Raw genomic sequence first — 14,154 nt, forward strand, 5'->3', positions numbered from 1 at the left:
TGTGAAGATACCTGTCAGCATACAGAGTGAGGTACCAGGACGTGTACTGTTGGGTAACAATTTGAAAACTCTCGGAGTTGTATCGCATACTCCCAGACCTCCTAGTAAACGGTTACAGGAGCTAACCAGACCCGCAAGAGAGAGGACCATGCGCGGTACTCTCCAGGAGATGATGAAGAAAGAAATCACTCCTGCTCCACTGGAATTGTCGGCCGCTGTCTCCAAGAAATCAGAAGCAAAGGGGAAACCTAAGACTTCTATCCCGAAACCAGCCGCCAGCATTCCAGTGCAGCCGACACGGACTTCCCCGCGGTTGTCCAACGTCACACCCGTAACTCCACCTCCAGCCGAGGCTGAGAGGGAGGTACAACCCTGCGTGGTAGAATTAGACTCTGAGGAAGAGCTAATGGAAGGCCAGGAACTCATTGGAGATCTGGATCCTGTTGACCATCCTGAGCTGCAGTCTTTACTGGCAGAAGGTGGACCCAGCAGGGCAGACTTCAGCAAGGGACAGAGAGAATGTCCAACTCTGGAAGGTCTTCGTCATCAGGCAGAAGCTCAGGCTGAAGGGCAAGAGCCCGGGAAATACAGGTTGCACTGGGAAGATGGCCTCTTCTACAGTGAACCGACGAGTCTGCACCTGGAGACTACAAACGACTTGTAGTACCCCAAGAGAACAGACCACAGTTCTTGCAGTTAGCCCACGAGATTCCTTTGGCTGGTCACTTGAGTTTCAAGAAGACTAAGGAAAGGCTCTCTCTCTATTTCTATTGGCCAAAGATGGGGGCCGAAGTAGAAAAACACTGCAGGAGCTGCCACACCTGCCAGACCTCTGGTAAGGTTGGCTCCAAGAATGTGGCACCTTTAGTGCCTCTCCCAGTCGTGGGAGTCCCATTTGAGAGAGTAGGGATTGACATCGTTGGTCCCCTTGATCCTCCAACCTCCTCAGGCAACAGGTTTATACTTGTTGTAGTAGACCATGCTACTAGGTATCCTGAGGCAATTCCTATGAGGACTGTTACAGCTCCGGCTGTGGCTAAGGCCCTCCTTGGTATTTTTACCAGGGTCGGGTTTCCTAAGGAAGTAATCTCTGACAGGGGGTCAAACTTTATGTCCCACTACATGAAAGCCATGTGGAAAACCTGCGGAGTAACTTACAAGTTCTCAACGGCTTACCACCCACAAACCAATGGGTTGGTAGAACGGTTCAACCCAACCATGAAGAGCATGATAGGTGCTTTAGAGGAACCCCTTAAGCGTAAGTGGGACCTTCTACTACCATGCCTTCTTTTTGCTTATAGAGAAGTCCCTCAGGAGGGAGTAGGTTACTCTCCCTTCAAACTACTCTATGGCCATCCCGTCAGAGGTCCATTGGCCCTGATTAAGGATGGGTTGGAGAGTGCTCCTTCCCCCAAGCCAGTCCGAGTGACTGACTACGTGATAGGTCTCCGGAGGAGAATGTCGCACATGATGACGGAAGCAAACGATAACTTGAAAGCTGGACAAGCATTGGTCAAGCACTGGCACGATCAAAAAGCTAACATGGTTGAGTTCGCTCAAGACCAGCTCATTCTGGTTATGATCCCAACAAGGCAGAGGGCCTTGCAAGATAAGTGGATGGGACCCTACCGAGTAGTGGGTAAACTCGGAGAGGTTAACTATCTGGTGGACTTGGGCAATCCCAAGGAGGCTCCGACAGTCTTTCACACCAACCGACTTAAAGCGTATGTCTCGCGACCTGATGTAGGAGCGTTGCTTCTAGCATCATCCGAGGAAGAAGAAGAGAGTGAAGCTCTTCCGGATCTCCTCAGAGGCTTACATTTAGATGAAGAAATTGAAGGAGTGAATCTCTCCTCCAATCTGACACCCGAGCAACAAGAAGAGTGCAAATCTATGTTGAATCAGTTTGCCTCTCTGTTCTCGCTTTCACCAGGCTTGACCCCTTGGGGCCAGCACGACATACTCACTGGTGACTGTCTGCCGGTCTAAAGCAGAGGATACCGCATGTCAGAAAACGTACAAACCCACATCAAAGGTGAGGTCAGCAAGATGCTCGATCTCGGGGTAATGGAGCCCTCTACTAGTCCATGGTCTAGCCAGTTGTGTTAGTACCAAAGGCCGGATCTAAAGAACTTAGATTCTGCGTGGATTATCGAGCTCTTAATACAGTCAGCAAGACTGATGCCCCACCCTTTGCCAAGAACAGATGAGTTGGTGGATAAACTTGGCGCCGCCAAGTTCCTGAGCACATTTGACTTGACGTCAGGCTATTGGCAAATAGCCCTGACAGACCATGCCAAGGAGAAAACTGCATTTTCTAGCGCCGTTGGCTTATACCAGTTTAAGGTAATGCCTTTCGGATGGAAGAATGCACCTGCTACGTTTCAACGGATGGTAAACCAGGTTCTGAATGGGATGGAGGACTTCTGCATGGCATACTTGGATGACATCGCAGTGTTCAGCAATTCCTGGGAAGAACATGTAATCCACCTGAGAGATGTTTTGCAGGCTCTTGGACGAGCCAATCTGACCATAAAGGCGAGTAAATGCCAAATTGGACAGAGTAAGGTAGTCTATCTTGGGCATGAGGTAGACGGTGGAGAAATAAGGCCTTTGCTCAGTAAGATTGAAGCTGTGCAAAATTGGACAACACCGACTACTCAAACCCAGGTGAGAGCATTCCTAGGCCTCACTGGGTATTACAGGAATTTCATAGAGAACTATGGGACCATAGCTTCTCCACTGAATGTCATCTCCTCGCCCAAATTCCCTAAAAAGGTTAAATGGAACGAGGAGTGCAATCAGGCTTTTGAAAACCTGAAAAAGGCTCTTTGCCAAGCCCCAGTACTCAGAGCTCCTGATTACCGCCAACACTTCATTGTGCAGAAAGGCGCTTCCAATGTAGGGATAGGTGCCGTACTCAGTCAACTGGATGGGAAAGGTAGGGAGCACCCCGTTTGCTTCCTCAGCCGCAAGCTGAAGGATCCTGAAACAAGGTGGGCAACAATCGAAAGAGAGTGCTTTGCTATCGTGTGGGCTCTGAAGAAGTTTAGGCCGTACTTGTATGGTTCTACTTTTGTTATTCAGACTGACCACCAACCCTTGAGATGGTTAATGCAAATGAAAGGGGAAAACCCAAAACTATTGAGATGGTCGATCTGCCTGCAAGGGTTTGATTTCACCATTGAGCACAGGTCAGGGTGTCACCACCAAAATGCTGATGGTCTCTCTAGGATGTATGTCATCGACTAGAGGTATGAGATTTATCCAGGAGTGGATTAAATCCTCCTGTCCCTTAGTCTGGGGGGGCGAGTGTTAGCGAGAATTCTCTGTTTAGGCTGAATTTCCTAACCTAGTGAGTCCCCCAGCAGCTTTGCTGGATTTCGGGAGTTTGTTTTTTTCCATCCTGCCAAGAGTGAGACTCTTTCCCTCCCACTCTTGGACATGTATGTGTATAAATCTTTTGAAATGTCAATGTGTTCGATGGGCTATGGGGTCATTTACTCCATAGGGCCTCATAAGTTTTTCTATGTGTGTTACACCGCACCCTACGTGCCGTAACACTGGGGCGTCCTAGCGGACCTCCACCATAGTCTCCATACCCGGGGACTGACTACTGTCTCCCCGGGCATGTAAAGTCACCATTGGATTTACTAGACCTAAATTTACTAACAGAACTAGTACAAACCATCTTATTGTGGACGTACTAGTAGGGGTAATTCGATTACTCCTAGATCTGTTACTCGAGGGGGCACTGTACCGTCCCCCCTCGTCGAGTTTTGGCTGGTGGCAGTGGAAACTACTTGTTATGTTCGACCCCGAACATAACCCTATGGGATTCGTCCCATTGTTGGAGATTGGCTCTTTTTCTCGTTAATCTCTAACGTACCACCGGTCTCCTTATCTTAAATAAGTTTATCGGATGGTATTTTCTGCCAGAACTCGGTTTTTAAATGGCGTCTGTGTTCGTCTCTGTGACTCCTAAACCAAAGGTCGAGCCCTTTGTTCCACTTTTGGCAGGCTCTGTACAGAGACCCTCCAAAATGGTGCCATTCTGTCTGGGTTACCACAGGGGTGCGGGAGGGGGTTTAGGCACCCTGGACCGAGTTGCCTTGCCAACTCCGGTCGCACTCTGGAGTGATTGGCCCAAGTGGTGAGCGTTCCCGCTCACCACTTAGCTTGTGTTGATTGACAGCTAGGCTGGATGAATGGGGGTCTTCTGCATAAAAGCAGGGCTTTTGGGACTGGATCTTCAGAAGTCGCCACAGGACGTAAGAATCCGACGAGGGTAACGCTGAGCCGACCTGCAACGACGACACCTCCGGTGGAGCCCTGCTGAGCCGACTCACCACTTCCTGACGACAGAGGAGATCTCCCTGCCGGAGAGTCTCTTCCCCTGACTGGTGAGAACAACCAGTCCCCTTTGCTTTTTATTCGCCTCAGGACGCAGTGGTCGAATTGCCCGTGCAGAGCACCTTGGCAACCGGATAGCCACTACCCCTGTACCGCGACCAAAAGGTGGTGCCTTGTGACGGAGCACTCCGCGGCTGGTCTCTTCCCTGTTGGTGCACCGGACTTCACTTTCCTTCGACGACGAGATCATCTCTACTCTTGGCAAAGACCCGACGTGCATCCACCACCAGGAACAACTGCCCCCGCCGGAGCTGCCCTCCACAACAAGGTACCATGTCCGCCTGGCTTCCCTTTTGTTCGGTTCGAGTGAGGTGTCTTAATCCTCTCCGTTGCGCTGGGTCGCCTCCAAGCTTTGCTCATTCTTTGTTCTGAACTGGTTCAATCTGCCGATAACAATTTGCTATAAAGTCTTGAATGCATCTCCACTAGAGACTTTTTGGGACATCGCGCCTTGCCTCTCTCCGAGTGGGCCTGGCCTCTGAAGTTTATGATCCATTGTGATTCTTGCCTTCCTGCCTTGCATTTTATCCGCATAGGATTGAACTGTGTTGATTTCATAACCTGCCTATCTTTTTCTCTCCCTTCCTAACTAATATTCGAGTGTCGTCTAGGTTGAGGTATACACCTCTGTCTGAAAATAAGTGGTACCAGAAGAACATAGAGTTGTCGATATTTTGCTAGGGGGATTGATCGTTTTCTACTTCGTAGAGTAATTGTGTTTGATTTGTTTGCCGTGATTTGCTTTAGTGTTTTCCCTAGATGTTGTGTTATAAATAAATACCTTGATATCTTTACACTAAGCCTCGTTGCGTGTTTGCTTGTCTTGCTGTGAAGAATTGCCATATTTTGTATACTCCACATACTGCTCAACTTTTCTTGAGAGAAGTCTGACTGCTCAGCCACAGCTACCAAGTGAATCTGTGTGGTACAGACTGCTACCAAGTGGGTTCACCGCCAACGCCTGTAGTCCTAAATCGTTTGCAGTGGTCCCAGAGGGAACTGCACAGGTTTCCACCTAACACCATCACCCCCCCCCGAGCATCCAGGGGCACCCTCCACCAGGCCCCCACTCATGTCTTCTATCACCCCCACCCCCCAGCATCCAGGGGCACCTTCCACCAGGCCCCCACTCATGTCTACCACCACCCCCACCCCCAAGCAGTGCAGGGGCAGCCTCCACTAGGCCCCCACTCATGTCTACCACAACCCCCACCCCCAGCATCCAGGGGCACCTTTCACCAGGCCCCCACTCATGTCCAACCCATGTCTACCACCACCCCCACCCCCCAGCAGTGCAGGGGCAGCCTCCACCAGGCCCCCACTCATGTCTACCACCACCCCCACCCCCCAGCATCCAGGGGCACCCTCCACCAGGCCCCCACTCATGTCTCCCATCACCCCCACCCCCCAGCACTGTGGGTAACCCTCCACCAGGCCCCCCACTCATGTGTTCCAGCACGCCCACCCCTCAGCAGTGCAGGGGCACCCTCCACCAGGCCCCCACTCATGTCCCCCAGGACCCCCACCCCCCAGCATCCAGGGGAACCCTCCACAGGCCCCACTCATGTCTCCCAGCACCCCCACCCCCCAACAGTGCAGGGGCACCCTCCACCAGGCCCCCACTCATGTCCAACTCATTTCTCCCATCACCCCAACCCCCCAGCAGTGCAGGGGCAGCCTCCACCAGGCCCCCACTCATGTCTCCCATCACCCCCACCCCCCATCACTGTGGTGCACCCTCCAACAGGCCCCCACTCATGTCTCCCAGCACCCCCACCCCCCAGCAGTGCAGGGGCACCCTCCACTAGGCCCCCATTCATGTCCAACTCATGTCTCCCATCACTCCCACCCCCCAGCGGTGCAGGGCACCCTCCACCAGGCCCCCATTCATGTCTCCCATCACCCCCACCCCCCAGCATCCAGGGGCACCCTCCACCAGGCCCCCACTCATGTCTCCCATCACACCCTCCCCCCAGCATCCAGGGGAACCCTCCACCAGGCCCCCACGCATGTCACCCATCACCCCCACCCCCCAGCAGTGCAGGGGCAGCCTCCACCAGGCCCCCACTCATGTCTCCCACCACCCCCACCCCCAGCATCCAGGGGCAGCCTCCACCAGGCCCCCACTCATGTCTCCCACCACCCCCACGCCCCAGCAGTGCAGGGGCAGCCTCCACCAGGCCCCCACTCATGTCTCCCATCACCCCCACCCCCATCAGTGCAGGGGCAGCCTCCACCAGGCCCCCACACATGTCCCCCTGCACTCCCACCCCCCAGCACCAGGGGCACCCTCCACCAGGCCCCCACTCATGTCCCCCTGCACCCCCACCCCCCAGCATCCAGGGGCACCCTCCACCAGGCCCCCAATCATGTCTACCACCACCCCTATCCCCAGCAGTGAAGGGGCAGCCTCCACTATGCCCCCACTCATGTCTACCACCACCCCCACCCCCCAGCATCCAGGGGCACCCTTCACCCGGCCCCCACTCATGTCCAACTCATGTCTCCGTGCACCCCACACCCCAGCAGTGCAGGGGCAGCCTCCACCAGGCCCCCACTCATGTCTCCCATCACCCCCACCCCCCAGCATCCAGGGGCACCCTCCACCAGGCCCCACTCATGTCTCCCTTCACCCACACCCCCCAGCACTGTGGGGAACCCTCCACCAGGCCCCCACTCATGTCTCCCAGCACGCCCAACCCTCAGCAGTGCAGGGGCACCCTCCACCAGGCCCCCACTCATGTCCCCCATCACCCCCACCCCCCAGCATCCAGGGGCACCCTCCACCAGGCCCCCACTCATGTCTCCCAGCACCCCCACCCCCCAGCAGTGCAGGGGCACCCTCCACCAGGCCCCCACTCATGTCCAACTCATGTCTCCCATCACCCCCACACCCCAGCAGTGCAGGGGCAGCCTCCACCAGGCCCCCACTCATGTCTCCCACCACACCCACCCCATCACTGTGGTGCACCCTCCACCAGGCCCCTACTCATGTCTCCCAGCACCACCACCCCCCAGCAGTGCAGGGGCACCCTCCACCAGGCCCCCACTCATGTCCAACTCATGTCTCCCATCTCCCCCACCCCCCAGCATCCAGGGGTACCCTCCACCAGGCCCCCACTCATGTCTCCCATCACCCCCACCCCCCCGGCAGTGCAGGGGCAGTCTCTACCAGGCCCACACTCATGTCTCCCACCACCCCACCCCCCAGCATCCAGGGGCAGCCTCCACCAGGCCCCCACTCATGTCTCCCACCACCCCCACCCCCAGCAGTGCAAGGGAAGCCTCCACCAGGTCCTCACTCATGTCTCCCATCACCCCACCCCCCAGCAGTGCAGGGGCAGCCTCCACCAGGCCGCGACTCATGTCCCCCTGCACCCCCACCCCCCATCATCCAGGGGCACCCTCCACCAGGCTCCCACTCATGTCTACCACCACCCCCACCCCCAAGCAGTGCAGGGGCAGCCTCCACTAGGCCCCCACTCATGTCTACCACCACCCCCACCCCCAGCATCCAGGGGCACCTTTCACCAGGCCCCCACTCATGTCCAACCCATGTCTACCACCACCCCCACCCCCCAGCAGTGCAGGGGCAGCCTCCACCAGGCCCCCACTCATGTCTACCACCACCCCCACCCCCCAGCATCCAGGGGCACCCTCCACCAGGCCCCCACTCATGTCTCCCATCACCCCCACCCCCCAGCACTGTGGGTAACCCTCCACCAGGCCCCCCACTCATGTGTTCCAGCACGCCCACCCCTCAGCAGTGCAGGGGCACCCTCCACCAGGCCCCCACTCATGTCCCCCAGGACCCCCACCCCCCAGCATCCAGGGGAACCCTCCACAGGCCCCACTCATGTCTCCCAGCACCCCCACCCCCCAACAGTGCAGGGGCACCCTCCACCAGGCCCCCACTCATGTCCAACTCATTTCTCCCATCACCCCAACCCCCCAGCAGTGCAGGGGCAGCCTCCACCAGGCCCCCACTCATGTCTCCCATCACCCCCACCCCCCATCACTGTGGTGCACCCTCCAACAGGCCCCCACTCATGTCTCCCAGCACCCCCACCCCCCAGCAGTGCAGGGGCACCCTCCACTAGGCCCCCATTCATGTCCAACTCATGTCTCCCATCACTCCCACCCCCCAGCGGTGCAGGGCACCCTCCACCAGGCCCCCATTCATGTCTTCCATCACCCCCACCCCCCAGCATCCAGGGGCACCCTCCACCAGGCCCCCACTCATGTCTCCCATCACACCCTCCCCCCAGCATCCAGGGGAACCCTCCACCAGGCCCCCACGCATGTCACCCATCACCCCCACCCCCCAGCAGTGCAGGGGCAGCCTCCACCAGGCCCCCACTCATGTCTCCCACCACCCCCACCCCCAGCATCCAGGGGCAGCCTCCACCAGGCCCCCACTCATGTCTCCCACCACCCCCACGCCCCAGCAGTGCAGGGGCAGCCTCCACCAGGCCCCCACTCATGTCTCCCATCACCCCCACCCCCATCAGTGCAGGGGCAGCCTCCACCAGGCCCCCACACATGTCCCCCTGCACTCCCACCCCCCAGCACCAGGGGCACCCTCCACCAGGCCCCCACTCATGTCCCCCTGCACCCCCACCCCCCAGCATCCAGGGGCACCCTCCACCAGGCCCCCAATCATGTCTACCACCACCCCTATCCCCAGCAGTGCAGGGGCAGCCTCCACTATGCCCCCACTCATGTCTACCACCACCCCCACCCCCCAGCATCCAGGGGCACCCTTCACCAGGCCCCCACTCATGTCCAACTCATGTCTCCGTGCACCCCACACCCCAGCAGTGCAGGGGCAGCCTCCACCAGGCCCCCACTCATGTCTCCCATCACCCCCACCCCCCAGCATCCAGGGGCACCCTCCACCAGGCCCCACTCATGTCTCCCTTCACCCACACCCCCCAGCACTGTGGGGAACCCTCCACCAGGCCCCCACTCATGTCTCCCAGCACGCCCAACCCTCAGCAGTGCAGGGGCACCCTCCACCAGGCCCCCACTCATGTCCCCCATCACCCCCACCCCCCAGCATCCAGGGGCACCCTCCACCAGGCCCCCACTCATGTCTCCCAGCACCCCCACCCCCCAGCAGTGCAGGGGCACCCTCCACCAGGCCCCCACTCATGTCCAACTCATGTCTCCCATCACCCCCACACCCCAGCAGTGCAGGGGCAGCCTCCACCAGGCCCCCACTCATGTCTCCCACCACACCCACCCCATCACTGTGGTGCACCCTCCACCAGGCCCCTACTCATGTCTCCCAGCACCACCACCCCCCAGCAGTGCAGGGGCACCCTCCACCAGGCCCCCACTCATGTCCAACTCATGTCTCCCATCTCCCCCACCCCCCAGCATCCAGGGGTACCCTCCACCAGGCCCCCACTCATGTCTCCCATCACCCCCACCCCCCCGGCAGTGCAGGGGCAGTCTCTACCAGGCCCACACTCATGTCTCCCACCACCCCACCCCCCAGCATCCAGGGGCAGCCTCCACCAGGCCCCCACTCATGTCTCCCACCACCCCCACCCCCAGCAGTGCAAGGGAAGCCTCCACCAGGTCCTCACTCATGTCTCCCATCACCCCACCCCCCAGCAGTGCAGGGGCAGCCTCCACCAGGCCGCGACTCATGTCCCCCTGCACCCCCACCCCCCAGCATCCAGGGGCACCCTCCACCAGGCCCCCACTCATGTCTACCACCACCCCACCCCCCAGCTGTGCTGGGGCAGCCTCCACCAGGCTCCCACTCATGTCTACCACCACCCCCACCCCCCAGCATCCAGGGGCACCCTCCACCAGGCCCCCACTCATGTCCAACTCATGTCTCCCTGCACCCCACCCCCCAGCAGTGCAGGGGCAGCCTCCACCAGGCCTCCACTCATGTCTCACACCACCCCCACCCCCCAGCATCCAGGGGCAGCCTCCACCAGACCCCCACTCATGTCTACCACCACCCCCACCCCCCAGCATCCAGGGGCACTCTCCACCAGGCCCCCACTCATGTCCAACTCATGTCTCCCATCACCCCCACCCCCCAGCAGTGCAGCGGGAGCCTCCACCAGGCCCCCACTCATGTCTCCCAGCACCCCCACCCCCCAGCAGTGCAGGGGCACCCTCCACCAGGCCCCCACTCATGTCCAACTCATGTCTCCCATCACCCCCACACCCCAGCAGTGCAGGGGCAGCCTCCACCAGGCCCCCACTCATGTCTCCCACCACACCCACCCCCATCACTGTGGTGCACCCTCCACCAGGCCCCTACTCATGTCTCCCAGCACCCCCACCCCCCAGCAGTGCAGGGGCACCCTCCACCAGGCCCCCACTCATGTCCAACTCATGTCTCCCATCACCCCCACCCCCCAGCAGTGCAGGGGCACCCTTCACCAGGCCCCCACTCATGTCCAACTCATGTCTCCCATCTCCCCCACCCCCCAGCATCCAGGGGTACCCTCCACCAGGCCCCCATTCATGTCTCCCATCACCCCCACCCCCCAGCAGTGCAGGGGCAGTCTCTACCAGGCCCACACTCATGTCTCCCACCACCCCACCCCCCAGCATCCAGGGGCAGCCTCCACCAGGCCCCCACTCATGTCTCCCACCACCCCCACCCCCAGCAGTGCAAGGGAAGCCTCCACCAGGTCCTCACTCATGTCTCTCATCACTCCACCCCCCAGCAGTGCAGGGGCAGCCTCCACCAGGCCGCGACTCATGTCCCCCTGCACCCCCACCCCCCAGCATCGAGGGGCACCCTCCACCAGGCCCCCACTCATGTCTACCACCACCCCCACCCCCCAGCAGTGCTGGGGCAGCCTCCACCAGGCTCCCACTCATGTCTACCACCACCCCCACCCCCCAGCATCGAGGGGCACCCTCCACCAGGCCCCCACTCATGTCCAACTCATGTCTCCCTGCACCCCACCCCCCAGCAGTGCAGGGGCAGCCTCCACCAGGCCTCCACTCATGTCTCACTCCACCCCCACCCCCCAGCATCCAGGGGCAGCCTCCACCAGGCCCCCACTCATGTCTACCACCACCCCCACCCCCCAGCATCCAGGGGGACTCTCCACCAGGCCCCCACTCATGTCCAACTCATGTCTCCCATCACCCCCACCCCCCAGCAGTGCAGCGGGAGCCTTCACCGGGCCCCCACTCATGTCTCCCACCACCCCCACCCCCCATCACTGTGGTGCACCTTCCAACAGGCCCCCACTCATGTCTCCCAGCACCCCCACCCCCCAGCAGTGCAGGGGTTGCCTCTACCAGGCCCCCACTCATGTCTCCCACCACCCCCTCCCCCCAGCATCCAGGGGCAGCCTCCACCAGGCCCCCACTCATGTCTCCCACCACCCCCACCCACAGCAGTGCAGGGGGAGCCTCCACCAGGCCCTCACTCATGTCTCCCTTCACCCCACCCCCCAGCAGTGCAGGGGCAGCATCCACCAGGCCCCCACTCATGTCCCCGTGCACCCCCACCCCCCAGCATCAAGGGGCACCCTCCACCAGGCCCCCACTCATGTCTACCACCACCCCCACCCCCCAGCAGTGCTGGGGCAGCCTCCACCAGGCTCCCACTCATGTCTACCACCACCCCCACCCCCCAGCATCCAGGGGCACCCTCCACCAGGCCCCCACTCATGACCAACTCATGTCTCCCTGCACCCCCACCCCCAGCAGTGCAGGGGCAGCCTCCACCAGGCCTCCACTCATGTCTCCCACCATCCCCACCCCCCAGCATCCAGGGGCAGCCTCCACCAGGCCCCCACTCATGTCTCCCGTCACCCCCACCCCCCAGCAGTGCAGGGGCAGCCTCCACCAGGCCCCCACTCATGTCCCCCTGCACCCCCACCCCCAGCATCCAGGGGCACCCTTCACCAGGCCCCCACTCATGTCTCCCATCACCCCCACCCCCAGCATACAGGGGCACCCTCCACCAGGCCCCCCTCATGTCCAACTCATGTCTCCCTGCACCCCCACCCCCCAGCAGTGCAGGGGCAGCCTCCACCAGACCCCCATTCATGTCTCCCATCACCCCACCCCCCAGCAGTGCAGGGGCAGCCTCCACCAGACCCCCACTCATGTCCCCCTGCATCCCCACCCCCAGCATCCAGGGGCACCCTCCACCAGGCCCCCACTCATGTCCCCCTGCACCCCCACCCCCCCAGCATCCAGGGGCACCCTCCACCAGGCCCCCACTCATGTCTCCCATCACCCCCACCCCCCAGCACTGTGGGGCACCCTCCACCAGGCCCCCACTCATGTCTCCCACCACCCCCATCCACCAGCAGTGTAGGGGCACCCTTCACCAGGCCCCCACTCATGTCCAACTCATGTCCCCCATCACCCCACCCTCCAGCATCCAGGGGCACCCTCCACAGGCCCCCACTCATGTCTCCCAGCACCCCCACCCCCAACAGTGCAGGGGCACCCTCCACCAGGCCCCCACTCATGTCCAACTAATTTCTCCCATCACCCCCACCCCCCAGCAGTGCAGCGGCAGCCTCCACCAGGCCCCCACTCATGTCTCCCACCACCCCCACCCCCATCACTGTGGTGCACCCTCCACCAGGCCCCCACTTATGTCTCCCAGCACCCCCACCCCTCAGCAGTGCAGGGACACCCTGCACCAGGCCCCCACTCATGTCCAACTCATGTCTCCCATCACCCCCACCCCCCAGCAGTGCAGGGCACCCTCCACCAGGCCCCCACTCATGCCTCCCATCTCCCCCACCCCCGAGCATCCAGGGGCACCCTCCACCAGGCCCCCACTCATGTTTTCCATCACCCCCACCCCCCAGCATCCAGGGGCACCCTCCACCAGGCCCCCACTCATGTCTCCCATCACCCCCACCCCCCAGCAGTGCAGGGGCAGCCTCCACCAGGCCCCCACTCATGTCTCCCACCACCCCACCCCCCAGCATCCAGGGGCACCCTCCACCAGGCCCCCACTCATGTCTCCCACCACCCCCACCCCCCAGCAGTGCAGGTGAAGCCTCCACCAGGCCCCCACTCATGCCTCCCATCACCCCCACCCCCCAGCAGTGCAGGGGCAGCCTCCACCAGGCCCCCACTCATGTCCCCCTGCACCTCCACCCCCCCAGCATCCAGGGGCACCCTCCACCAGGCCCCCACTCATGTCTCCCATCACCCCCACCCCCCAGCACTGTGGGGCAGCCTCCGCCAGGCCCCCACTCAAGTCTACCACCACCCCCACCCCCCCAGCAGTGCAGGGGCAGCCTCCACCAGGCCTCCACTCATGTCTCCAACCACCCCCACCCCCCAGCATCCAGGGGCAGCCTGCACAAGGCCCCCACTCATGCCTCCTGTCACCCCCACCCCCCAGCAGTGCAGGGGCAGCCTCCACCAGGCCCCCACTCATGTCCCCCTGCACCCCCACCCCCCAGCATCCAGGGGCACCCTCCACCAGGCCCCCCTCATGTCCAACTCATGTCTCCCTGCACACCCACCCCCCAGCAGTGCAGGGGCAGCCTCCACCAGGCCCCCATTCATGTCTCCCATCACCCCCACCCCCCAGCAGTGCAGGGGGCAGCCTCCACCAGACCCCCACTCATGTCCCCCTGCACCCCCACCACCAGCATCCAGGGGCACCCTCCACCAGGCCCCCCTCATGTCCAACTCATGTCTCCCTGCACCCCCACCCCCCAGCAGTGCAGGGGCAGCCTCCACCAGGCCCCCATTCATGTCTCCCATCACCCC

This window comes from Ambystoma mexicanum, chromosome 2p, assembly GCF_040938575.1.
Source record: "Ambystoma mexicanum isolate Mex_15411 chromosome 2p, UKY_AmexF1_1, whole genome shotgun sequence".
Taxonomy (NCBI): Eukaryota; Metazoa; Chordata; class Amphibia; order Caudata; family Ambystomatidae; genus Ambystoma; species Ambystoma mexicanum.